Here is a 13,451-nt window from a genome sequence, read left to right as displayed (position 1 = left end):
ACCCCGGGCCTCCCACTTCCTGCGCCCCCGATGTCACCCCCACCCTCACTGCCGGTTCCGACAGGGCCCCAGTAAAGTCCGCGGAGTCCTCCTAGCCTCACCGGCGCTGATTACTTCTACGGACACGACCGACTCACCGCGCAGAGTCCAAAATCCTTGAGGACACCGGATAGGGACCCGGAGACGAGGTTAGTTTGGATCCAGAGGCCTGTGGGAAATAAGAACCGGGACACTCTCAGGCTGGGAGCGGGACCATGGAAAGAGCTCCTCACAGGCACGCTCGCCCGGTCCCTCACAGACCCGCCCCGGAGACTTCTGGGAAATGTAGTCCCGGGAAGCCGGAACGAGGGCGGCAGGACTCCCCCCAGCATGCAACTCGGCTCCGCCTGTCCGGGGCGCTTTTGCCAAAGCTGGCGGGAACTATGTGTTATGCTACAGGGAGTAGTTCCTGGCTTGAGGGAGTCTGGGGGTTCAGTCGTCTTTAGTGTGATTGAGAACGAATTAAAAGACCCTCAGCAAAGGCTAAAGAACGCATTCTAGTGTCCAAAGCGGGCGAAGATGGGAATGGGGTGTCCGGGGACTTAGGCCTGAGGGCGCCGGGGCGTCCAGGTAAAGTCCGTGAAATGGCTCTGAGGGACACCACCAGTTTACCCGGGTACGCAGTTGAACAGATGCGTTCAATTTAAGGTGTTAGCAATAACCCCTTAAAAATCCATTTTCACCACAGAGGAAGGCAGGGAGGGAGGAAGGAAGGGAAAAACCTGGAGTCATTCTCCATGGGGGTTACACTAAAAGAATTCCCAAGGGTCCCAGAATAATGCTACAGTGAGAAGACCCTGCTTCCTATTGTTAGCTCCAGTACATGGTGCTCAAGATACCCCACACTCTATCTCAGAGATATCTTTGATGATAGGACTATCTGGTCTTAGCAGCTCAGATATGGGATCTTATGCCTTTTCGGAAGAACCTCAACTCTAACAAGAAATAACATTGTAAGTGTCTTATGTCAAGTTCCCTAGCAGAGCCTAAAATGAGGAAGTTGTGAAAGTGTTTTATTGAGGAAGAACTGTCAAGGGAAGGGAGTGAGGGGAACAGGTAGGGCAGGGCAGAGGCTAAGCCCACAGGGTGCTCTGAGATGACAGAAGGGGCTTGCAGACCCCCATTTCAGTCACTTATTAGCCATTGGCCATTCAAGCAAATTGTAGGTAAGGTGGATGCTCTTCATCTAAGAATGTTGGGAGAAAAAGGAGGAGCATTCTGGCAAGTTTAGTAGTAGGGAAAGATGGAACAGAGGTCTCGGAAAGCCCAAGAACAAACAGGAAAGGAAGGGAAAGAGGATAATTCAACTCAGTGCAGTAAAAACACAGGATGGTTTAGAGCCCTCATGAAGGTGACAGATTCTTCTATGATCGAGATTTTAATATGGCATACTACCCCTTCCCAAATAAGGAAGCACATTAGGATTCCAAAATGTAGATCTAACACTGAAAGTTGCTTTTTTTTTGACATTTTCTAAAAGGGGAGGGGAGGGGACACAGACACCAAAGCAACCTCTGATACCTGGATGATGAGCTTGTCACTGCCAGGGTTCATGCCTGAGTATGTAAGAAAACACCTGAACCCTGAGTACAGTTTGAGGACATCACGATCACATTTCCTGCTAATGCAACGATTATATTGTTACTGGTAGCAATGACAGTGCCTGACAGAGTTATTGAGAATATCTCTGAAAAATGTTTGGCTCAGGTTAAAAAAATAATAATAACATGAGCAATAAGTGCTTGATGAGAAAAATCCAAAGGAAAATTTTCTTGTGATATGAGGAAGCAAACACTTCTCCAGTGGAGCCCTGGGGACTTGTATGGCTTGAGAGTGGAACCTGAACAGGTTCAGCATCTGAGACAAACTCCTGTGTCGGGGCTGACATTCCATCTGCCACTTTTCTTCCAGCTTCACAGTCTTCTTACCTCCCCTCTCTAATTGCTTTAGTCTGGGTTCACTGATGAGCTAAGGAAAACTTGACCTATCAGCAGCCAGGGCTTCCCTTTGCCTATTGTGAAAGTTGATCATACAAACTGGCTCATTCTTGTCATACCCAACTGAAACAGTCAAGAGGTCAGGGGGGATAAGCTCTCAGGACACAAAACATTGCTCCAAGAATATGATTCTCTGCAAGCCTGGCTGGTGAAACTGCCTGCTGAAACCTGAAATAGTTTTTTCTAATAGCTGCTGACACAACCTCCAGTGACTCTAAGGATGGTTTTACCAATCAAAACTTGATAGCTCCTTAAAACATTACTAGTTCCAATGAACTTTCTGAAAGAGCAATACATAACACTTCTCTCTCTCTCCCTCTCCCTATTTCCCTCCCTCTCTCTCTCTCTCTCTTTTTTTTTTTTTTTTTTTTTGAGACAGAGTCTTGCTTGCTTTGTTGCCCAGGCTAGAGTGAGTGCCGTGGCGTCTGCCTAGCTCACAGCAACCTCAAACTCCTGAGCTCAAGCGATCCTGCTGCCTCAGCCTCCCGAGTAGCTGGGACTACAGACATGTGCCACCATGCCCGGCTAATATTTTCCATATATATTAGTTGGCCAATTAATTTCTTTCTATTTATAGTAGAGATAGGGTCTCGCTCTTGCTCAGGCTGGTTTTGAACTCCTGACCTTGAGCGATCCGCCTGCCTCGGCCTCCCAGAGTGCTAGGATTACAGGCGTGAGCCACCCCGCCCGGCCCTCTTCTCATTTTATTAAGAGATGAGGTTTCACTCTGTCACCCAGGCTGGAGTGCAGTGGCACAATCATCATACCAACTTCAGCCTTGACCTCCTGGGCTCAAACAATCCTCCTGAGTAGCTAGAATTATATGCCTGAGCCACCATGCCCTGCTCTCTTTTTTTTTTTTTTTTTTTTTATAAGATCTCTAACTTATTTGTTCTTCGGACATACTGAAGACCACCCAGTTTGCATGTATGTCCCAAAATGCAATTCTTTCTTCCCAAATAAAACGTTTTAATGTCAGAGATTCATTTCCATATTTTGTTTGACTGACACAATTCACAGGTCTTCTTGGTTTCCCATTGCTGGGAGAAAATGTTTGCCTTTAAAAGTTCAGGTTTCGAGGGAATTGCCTCATGTCTAAGTGACATACTGAACTTGACCAGCAGATTCTGGTATCTACCAGGCATTGTTCATTGCAGTGAACACAGAGAAGGAGTCAGCAAACTTTTCCTGTAAAGAGCCAGATAGCAAATATTTTAGACAGAGTTTCCATGGCAATTACTCAACTCTGCCATTGCAGTGTGAAAGTGGCCATAAGCAATATACAAACAATCCACCATGTCTGTGTTTCAATAAAACTTTATGGGCTATGAAATTTAAATCTCATGATTTTCCATTGCTACAAAATATTATTCATCTTTTAAAAATGAGTTTAAGGCCAGGCGCGGTGGCTCACGCCTGTAATCCCAGCTCTCTGGGAGGCCGAGGCGGGCAGATTGCTCGAGGTCAGGAGTTCGAAACCAGCCTGAGCAAGAGAGAGACCCTGTCTCTACTATAAATAGAAAGAAATTAATTGGCCAACTAATATATATACAAAAAATTAGCCGGGCATGGTGGCGAATGCCTGTAGTCCCAGCTACTTGGGAGGCTGAGGCAGGAGGATTGCTTGAGCCTAGGAGTTTGAGGTTGCTGTGAGCTAGGCTGACGCCATGGCACTCACTCTAGCCTGGGCAACAAAGTGAGACTCTGTCTCAAAAAAAAAAAAAAAATGAGTTTAAGAATTTTTATTATGATGATTATAAAGGTATGTTGATTTTTATCAAATGCCTTTTCTGTAGCTGCTAATGTTACCATAAAATCTTTTCTTTATTTTGTTAATATGGTAGAACATATTAATTTTTTTGTATGTTAAACCAATGTATGTTATTTATTTTTGGAATAAATCAAGCAGGTCATGATGTAAGATCCTGTCTGTATATTGCTGTTTATCTCTGTTAATATTTTTTTAGTGGCTTGACTTTCATTGCCAGTGTGGTCTTACAAACTAAGGCTGAGAAATTAGTACGAAATTGATCCTGAGCTTGGAGTGCCAGGGTAATTAGAGAAACCATCAAGAAAACTCTCTGGAAAGATGTAACTTCCATTCACACTTTGAAGAATTTTTACAAATAACCCCAAATTTAACATAAGGAAACAAGCCACCATGAATTACAGCAGCAGACACAACAAGCAACAGAACTCTAACACCGAGACATTTAGGTACTACATTTCATGGGTACAGAATGTAACATAAATAAGTTCAAAAGAAGGAAAAAAGTGAAAAAGATGAAAAATTCTAGGCTGTGTCCAACTTGGGAAGTTGGAAAATAAATATTAACAGAATAAATACCCAAAAGATGGGTTGAAGTAAGCAATGAGCATAAGTTAAAGACATAGAAAACACTAATGCAATATAAGCTAAACACCAACAACTGCTTATTTGAAGTGATATACTTTTCATTAATTAATAAAAAAGAGAAAAGGCACAAATAATATTAAGAAAGGAAAAGACTGCACAGCAATAGAAAATATTTTTGAATTAGAAATTTGAAAACAGATGGTCAGTTTCCTAGAAAGCTATAAGTGAAAGAATTGAAAAGAAGAGACAGAAAATTTTCTTTTTTGAGACAGAGTCTCACTCTGTTGCCCGGGCTAGAGTGCCATGCCATCAGCCTAGCTCACAGCAACCTCAAATTCCTGGGCTCAAGTGATCCTCCTGCCTCAGCCTCCCCTCCCAAGGAGTTGGGACAACAGGCATGCGCCACCATGCCCGGCTAGTTTTTTCTATATATTTTTAGTTGGCCAATTAATTTCTTTCTCTTTTTAGTAGACACGGGGGTCTCGCTCTTGCTCAGGCTGGTTTCGAACTCCTGACCTCAAGCTATCCGCCTGCCTCGGCCTCCCAGAGTGCTAGGATTACAGGTGAGAAAATTTTCATAAATAATTAGCCATTAATGATACAGTATGAGTAGTTTAGAATTTAAATTCTAATCATCACCAGGCTCAGATAATTGTGTGACATAATTGATTCAGGGAAGAGTTCAGACACATCTTTTGTGCCACTTAGGGCCCTCTCAGCCTCACGTGTGCCTGGGGCCTTTGGAAACTCGTTTCTCTTGATTCTCTGCTGCAGCAACCTCAGACCAACTCTACAGGAGTATGAGCAAGAACAGAGCCTGACCTCATGCCTGCACTGGGCACCTCTTACCACGAGCCCTAGGGCTTCCCTGTTGGTGCTGACAGTGAACCCATTAAACTCCTGTTTTTACACAACCTGGAAATGCAGCTGAACTTCATACAAGCCACTCCCTCCTTCCCTAACACACTACGCTTTTCCCTCACTCCTGTTTCCCTGGAATTGTACTTCCTTAATAAAACAATAGCACAGAAATTTCTCAGGATCCTCCCTGTGGAGAATGCAAGCTAAGAGAGTTGTTTCCAGAAGAGGCCCTCAAAAGCAGACCCATGGGATGGGATTTCAAGCCTTGATTACTCACCCGAGTTTGGCCCAAGTCTGTTCTCACAGTGACTTCAGTGAGTCCATGAAACCACGAAACCACCCTGTGGTTGTTTTCCTCTACCCTCTAACATCTATTTGGGATAGACATGCTTACCATCTGGTAGAACTAATCGTAGTGGCTAAGGGTCACGATAGCATAAAAGGCCAGGTGGAAACCCTTGGAACGAAACACTATCATGGGAGGAATTACAGAGAATTGCACCATCACCAAAAACTTACAGGAAGCCACGCACAGTGGCTTTTGCCTGTAGTCCCAGGTAGTCAGGAGGCTGAGGCAGGAGCATCACTTTGGGGCCAGGAGTTTGAGACTAGCTTGGGCAACACAGCAAGACCCAGAGACCCCATCTCTTTTAAAAAATGAAAAAAATTAGTGGGGTGTGGTGGCATGCACTTGTCGTCCCAGCTACTCTGGAGGCTAAGGCCTGGGTAGAGGGCACATATCCAAGGAGGTGGGGGAGAGACAGGAGTAGAATTGCCAGATTTAGCAAATAAAAATATAAGACATGGAATAAAATTTGAATTTCAGATAAACAGCAAGTAACTTTGTAGTGTAAGGGACAACTTGAAAAGAGAGTTGGGAATTGGGGGAAAGGAAAGAGAAAGAGGTGGAAGAAGAGGGGTGGAAGTGGAAGAGAGGTGGGGGGACATGGTTCAAGAGGTGGAGAAGGGGAGACCGAGGCGGCAGATTGCTCAAGGTCAGGAGTTCAAAACCACCCTGAGCAAGAGTGAGACCCCATCTCTACTATAAATAGAAATTAACTAGCCAACTAATATATATAGAAAAAACTAGCTGGACATGGTGGCGCATGCCTGTAGTCCCAGCTACCCGTGAGGCTGAGGCAGAAGGATCGCTTGAGCCCAGGAGTTTGAGGTTGCTGTGAGCTAGGCTGATGCCACGGCACTCACTCTAGCCTGGGCAACAAAGCGAGACTCTGTCTAAAAAAAAAAAAAAGAGGTGGAGAAGTAGGGAGAAGAATGTGGCAGGAGAAGGGGGTGACACAGGGGTGAGGGAAATCAAGGATGCAAGAGGGAGAAGGGTGGGAGGGTAGAAAAGGGGCAGGTGATAGGAATCTTGGTAAAGGCAGAGAAGTTCAGAATACAGAGGGAACAGGGAATATTAGAAGGTTGAGGATAGAAATGGAGGAAGCCGGGGTCAAGAAAGACTCTTCTGAGTGTTCTCAGCATTTTTATCCGAGGCCCCTGTCCCCCACCCCACCAGTGTGGACCGTGTGTGTGCACACACTGGCGTGGCCAGAACGTGGCCAAGTTTCCCCTGAGTTTCAGCCATCTCCACTGCTGGGACCAAAGCTCAGGCAATGAGCACATATGATCCCTCGCATCCTGACCCATTCCAAGACTCCAGTCTCTACAGATCTCTGAGACCTGGGAGGTCAGAGGGCAGCGCTTCCAGAATGCAGCAACACCTGCCCTCCCCCACATCCAGAAGAAGCAAAAGTTCAGGGAGAGGGGAGAGACTCTCTGCAGGACACACAGTGAATGCAGGCTAGCGCCTGGGTCTTCGGGCCCACGCCTAATGATCTTCCAACAACACCTGCCTCCTTGATTTGCTGCCCCCTCACCCCAACCATCCCTTTAAGTGGTCCTAAAATCCACTTCAACCTAATTCACAACTCCTGCTCCTCTTGCTGTGGATATCTTCCTAGAAGCCTTCTGTCTTCCACTTTGTCATAAGTCAATCCTCCCCCCACAGCCACCCATCTTTGTGTGGCTTTCCACTGTCAACAACATTACAGTTGTTCATGTTGGGCACTGCACAAGAGAACAATATCTAAGGAGGTGTCATTCACATCACAGACATATTTATTATTTTGAAAACAAAGTTTTGGAAATTTCCGTATACTGGGTTATTCCTCTGCTGACTTTGAAGTTTGATTTATAATTTATTGCAACAATATTCCAGCAGGTGGCAGTAAAGTATCTTGTTCCAACAGGGTTGATATCAGAGCTACCATTCCACTTCTGTATACTAAGGAGACAGCAGTTTCGAAATGAAGAGACCTAGTTAATTCACATAATCTAAAAGAGTCTGTGGCTCTAAACAAGGAGCTGCTTTTCCACCTGATATGCAGGTCATTTTTTAAAAATATTCCTATTGGTGTCAGCACATTGGCTGTATTTGATAGTTCATATTTTCAGCTAAGTGTTTACTGTACCAGACTGGAATTACTGAATTCCAAATTTATATCTACAAGGCCTTTCACTTGGCATGAGTCACTATATAATCATGGACATCCAATTACCATTAATAATCCACAAAGAATGTGGGTGGGTGGAAATTAAAAGAGTATTATGCAATCATCTGTTAATTATATTACTATAGTAGCTGTTTATTATTGTTTTAGAAATTTCATCAGTATAAAAATAAGCTATTATTAAAATTTAATTATTCATTACCTACATACTATTTTAAGATGTTAAAATTCTAAGGTAAGGCTGGGTGAGGTGGCTCACGTGTGTAATCCCAGCACTTTGGGAAGCCAAGGTAGGAGGATAGCTTGAGCCCAGGAGTTGGAGAACAGCCTGGGCAACATACAAGGCCCTGTCTCTACCAACATAAAATTTACTTTTAAAAAATTCTAAGATAAAATATTAACCCTGTTTGACATCCATCAAGAAGGAAAAATAATTAGGATCAGAAAATGGAAAGCTGCCGAGCGTAGTGGCTCACACCTATAATCTTAGCACTCTGGGAGGCCGAGGCAGGTGGATTGCTCGAGGTCAGGAGTTTGAAATCAGCCTGAACAAGAGCAAGACCCCGTCTCTACTAAAAATAGAAAGAAATTAATTGGCCAACTAAAAATATATACAGAAAATGGAAAGCCACTATAAAACTAATTGGGACTGGGTGTGGTGGCTCACGCCGAGGTGGGTGGATTGTCTGAGCTCAGGAGATCGAGACCAGCCTGAGCAAGAGTGAGACCCTGTCTCTACTAAAAATAGAAAGAAATTAGCTGGACAACTAAAAATATATAGAAAAAATTAGCCAGGCGTGGTGACGTGCACCTGTAGTCCCAGCTACTTGGGAGGCTGAGGCAGGAGGATCGCTTGAGCCCAGGAGTTTGAGGTTGCTGTGAGCTAGGCTGATGCCATGGCACTCTAGCCCAGGCAACAGAGTGAGACTCTGTCTCAAAAAAAAAAAAAAAGAAAAAACCTAATTGGATCACTGAATGAATTTTTGAGAAAAATAAGTGGCAAGAGAAAAAGAAAAATCCACAGCTGCTTTATTTTGGCAAAATATAGCACAGAGCCATTAATGATTGAGCAGAACAGAACATGAATTTACCTTGCACCTCCACATAAACCAAGAAGGAAAAATTCAAGAAATGACTGGAAAAGGGGGGAAATGAAGAATCCTCTAATTAAATATTCTTTTTGCCAAGCCAGGTACCCAGGTGTCTAATTTGAATATTAAACTTAAAATTTGAATAGTAGATCAGTAAATTTAAACTTTTAAAAATTATTCACTTTATTTATTTATTTATTTTATTTTTTTGAAACAGAATCTCACTTTGTTGCCCAGGCCACAGTGAGTGCCGTGGCGTCAGCCTAGCTCACAGCAACCTCAATCTTCTGGGCTCAAGCGATCCTCCTGCCTCAGCCTCCCGAGTAGCTGGGACTACAGGCACAACCCACCATGCCCGGCTAATTTTTTTGTATATATATATTTTAGTTGGTCAATTAATTTCTTTCTATATTTAGTAGAGATGGGGTCTCGCTCAGGCTAGTTTCGAACTCCGGGCCTCGAGCAATCCGCCCACCTCGGCCTCCCAGAGTGCGAGGATTACAAAAATTATTCACTTTAAATAAGAACATTTAACTTCCAAAAGATAGTAATAGAAAGCATATTTCCCGCAAATCCTCCCAACTGGGGAATAAATGATCAGATCTCCATACCTTTGTTTCATCTCCAAGGGTCCTGTAATGAACCTTTATGTCAAACTCTGGCAGTGGAAAAAATACCCTAAAGAAAGAGAATTTGTGGAACATCGTGGATGCTGTGATCTGCCACCAAGATGTCTTCAAGAATGAAGGGTTCTCTCAGCTGCCTCTGTTGTCAGCCCCCTTGGGCATTGCCTCAGCTGACCAGAGCCCGAACGCCCAGCCTAGGAGCTCCCATCGGGTGCGCTGAGCTCTCTGTTGGGACTGAATCCCAGCTGAGCCTCCCCCTCTGCTCAGTCCAACTTCCTTCGCTTCCCTTCCGCAGCTGTGGATCCCCAGGTCCCACGCTACTGGAAGAGCCCAACCTGGGACAGCACAGGTGAGCAGCAACCATCAGCTGGAGCAACCTGTCGTCATAACCCCACAGGAGCCCTGGGTACAAAAGACAGTGGGAAACAAGCTGATTGGCCTTCTTATTGATATGGGGGCTACAAATTCTATAATTCTATAATTAACACCCGATTATCCTCTGATTCGAAGGAGACCTATGTCAGTCACAGGAGTGTCAGGGGAAGCTATGACTTGCCCCTTCCTACAACCTTTAGATTGTCATCTTAAAGACGCAAGACGCAAACCTGAAACATGATTTTTTTTTTTTTTTTTGAGACAGAGTTTCGCTTTGTTGCCCAGGCTAGAGTGAGTGCCGTGGCATCAGCCTAGCTCACAGCAACCTCAAACTCCTGGGCTCAAGCAATCCTCCTGCCTCAGCCTCCCGAGTAGCTGGGACTACAGGCATGCGCCACCATGCCCGGCTAATTTTTTCTATATATATTAGTTGGCCAATTAATTTCTTTCTATTTATAGTAGAGACGGGTCTTGCTATTGCTCAGGCTAGTTTCGAACTCCTGACCTCGAGCGATCCGCCCGCCTCCTGACCTCGAGCGATCCGCCCGCCTCGGCCTCCCAGAGTGCTAGGATTACAGGATGAGCCACCCACGCCCAGCGAAACATGATTTTTTAATACATGCCTGCATGCCCTCTTCCTCCCCTGGGTCAAGATTTACTTGCTAGATTAAATGCTCAAATTGTTTTTTCCCCCGGAAGTCTAGAGATGGAGGTTCTGCCCAAACATGCCTGCGCCTTCTAGATGCTGCTATTGCAGGCAGACGAGGGATTTCCTTGTCAGAAAACTGAAGACATTCTCAGCAAGGTAAGAGAGAGAGCATCTGGGCAGATGGAAAACCAGGTCGGGCCATAACAGCTGACCCAGTAAAAGTTATCTTTAAAAAAAAAAATAATGTGAGACACATAACCTGAAACAATATCCATTAAAACACACAGAGAGAGAGAGAGAGAGAGAGAGAGAGAGAGAGAGAGAGAGAGAGAGAAGAGACTATGCCCCTACTGAAGGCTTTCCTAAAACAAGGCCCAATGCACCCATGACACTCTCCCTATGACACCCCACCCTGTGGGTGCACAAGCCTCACCAGGAGGAATACTGGATTGTTCGGGATCTCCAAGCTATAAACCAGATTGTCCAGAAAGTACACCCAGAAGTTCCAAATCTATACCCTTTGTCAGGAGACCTATGCTGGTTTACAGTTTTAGATTTAAAAAGTGTGTTTCTTTTGCACCCCATTGGATAAAGGCTCCCAAGAGATCTTTGCTTTCAAATGGCAGGCTCCTAAGATTAATGCCAAACGACAGTTTTGTTAGACTGTTTTACCTCAAGGTTTTAGAAATTCGCCCACAATATTTAGGAAAATCGTAGCCAGAGTATTTTAGAGACCTCCAACTAACAGATGGAATCCCTTTACAATATGCAGATGACATTCTTACTGCTAATAAAACCCAAAAAGCCTCTGTCGAGAAAACCATTCAGACACTAAACCTTTTGGCTGATAGAAACTATAAAATAACCAAAAGAAAGCCCAGATTTGCAAAATACCACAAAATATCTAAGATTTAAATTATCAAACATACAAAAAACCTGCCCTCAAATAAAAGAGAGGCCATCACTCCAGTAGAAACCGCCACCACCTGCCACAACTGTGGCGCTCCCTGAGAATGGCAGGCTTCGGTTACGTTTAGATATCTAATTTTAGACTAATAGTAAAGCCCCTATATAAAGCTTTTTTTTTTTTTTTTTTTTGAGACAGAGTCTCACTTTGTTGTCCAGGCTAGAGTGAGTGCCGTGGCGTCAGCCTAGCTCACAGCAACCTCAAACTCCTGGGCTTGAGTGATCCTTCTGCCTCAGCCTCCCGAGTAGCTGGGACTACAGGCATGCGCCACCATGCCCGGCTAATTTTTTTTATATATATATCAGTTGGCCAATTAATTTCTTTCTATTTATAGTAGAGACGGGGTCTCGCTCTTGCTCAGGCTGGTTTTGAACTCCTGACCTTGAGCAATCCGCCCGCCTCGGCCTCCCAAGAGCTAGGATTAAAGCTTTTAAAATAAGAAATTTTAGGAAGGGCACGGTAGCTCATGCCTGTAATCCTAGCACTCTGGGAGGCTGAGGTGGGAGGATTGCTCAAGGTCGAGTTCGAAACCAGCCTGAGCAAGAGCGAGACCCTGTCTCTAATAAAAATAGAAAGAAAATTAGCTGCACAACTAAAAATATATAGAAAAAATTAGCCGGGCATGCTAGTGCATGCCTGTAGTCCCAGCTATTCTGGAGGCTGAGGCAGAAGGATCGCTTGAGCCCAGGAGTCTGAGGTCGCTGTGAGCTAGGCCGATGCTACCGCACTCTAGCCCATGCAACAGAGTGAGACTCTGCCTCAAAAAAAAAAAAAAAAAAAAGGAAAGAAATTTTAAGCACTTAATATGTACCTAGGAATGCCAAAATGCATTTAATCACATTTTAAAAAAAAAAAAAACTACTAACCACCCCAGCTCTAAGACTCTCTGATTTAAAAAAGCCTTTTGACCTTTTCGTACAAAAAAGACAAAGCATAAGCCTGGAAGTCCTAACTCAAAATCTTGGACGAATTAAGAGGCCAGTGGCCTATTTCTCTAAACAACTTGATAGGACAACAAGGAGATGGCCTCCTTGCCTCTGAGCAGTGGCTGAACCTGGTGACATATTACCGAAAGCTGAGAAGTTTACAATGAGAAAATACACCACTGTATTTAGTCCTCACTGCATCCTGCCCTTACTAGAGCATAAGAGGATATTGGCTAACCTTGGGAAGGTTAGGCAGCTATATCAAGCCATCTTATTATTAATAGGTAATCCGGAGGTGAAGCTCAAAGCCATGTCCACTTTAAACCCTGCCACGCTGCTACCTGCTGAGCTCGAGCAAGCTCCCACCCACTGTTGTCTTCAGATTATCAAAAAAATATTTCCTAGCTGCCCTGACCTGACTCACCAGCCATTGTAGCAGCCAGAATTGGAAATGTTTATGGACAAAAACAGCTTCATGGACCAAAGACGTCATCGAGCAGGGTATGCAGTTGTCACCTTACAGGGCACCTTAAAAACCAAGGCTTTGCCTCTGGACACATCAGTTCAGAGGGTTGAACTTATAGCCCTCACCAGGGCTCTCCAAATAAAGACAAAACTGTCAGTATGTACACAGGCTCAGTGGTGTATGCACATGGGCTTGTATAAAAAAAGATTTTTAACTACTAAAAATAAAGACATCAACTATACTTCAAGCATTTCACCTTATTAAAATCTGTTGATGACCCTTAAAAGTGACTATTACACACTGTGCCAGTCACTAGAAGGGAGATTCCCTGATAACAAAAAAAAAAAAAAAAAGAAAGAAAGAAAAGAAAAGAAACAGGCCAGGCAGTGGCTCATGCCTGTAATCCTAGCACTCTGGGAGGCCAAGGCAGGAGGATAGCATGAGGTCAGGAGTTCGAGACCAGCCTGAGCAAGAGTGAGACCCCGTCTCTACTAAAAATAGAAAGAAATTAGCTGCACAACTAAAAATATATACATATAAAATTAGCCGGGCATGGTGGCGCATGCCTATAGTTCCAGCTATTTG

At 44.2% G+C, this 13,451-nt stretch overlaps 1 long non-coding RNA gene across 1 annotated transcript; it reads left to right on the top strand.

The window, feature by feature from the left end:
- Window positions 1-98: 98 nt before the first annotated feature.
- Window positions 99-13,195, top strand: LOC142861096 (uncharacterized). Its single transcript, XR_012912467.1, has 3 exons — window positions 99-188; window positions 9,779-9,889; window positions 12,685-13,195. It is a non-coding gene; the product is annotated as an uncharacterized LOC142861096 (long non-coding RNA).
- Window positions 13,196-13,451: the final 256 nt, after the last annotated feature.

Source organism: Microcebus murinus, chromosome 16 (genome assembly GCF_040939455.1).
Source record: "Microcebus murinus isolate Inina chromosome 16, M.murinus_Inina_mat1.0, whole genome shotgun sequence".
In the NCBI taxonomy this organism is placed as follows: Eukaryota; Metazoa; Chordata; class Mammalia; order Primates; family Cheirogaleidae; genus Microcebus; species Microcebus murinus.
Note: the sequence above shows the minus strand (reverse complement) of the source record. Positions and strands in the feature narration are given on the sequence as shown.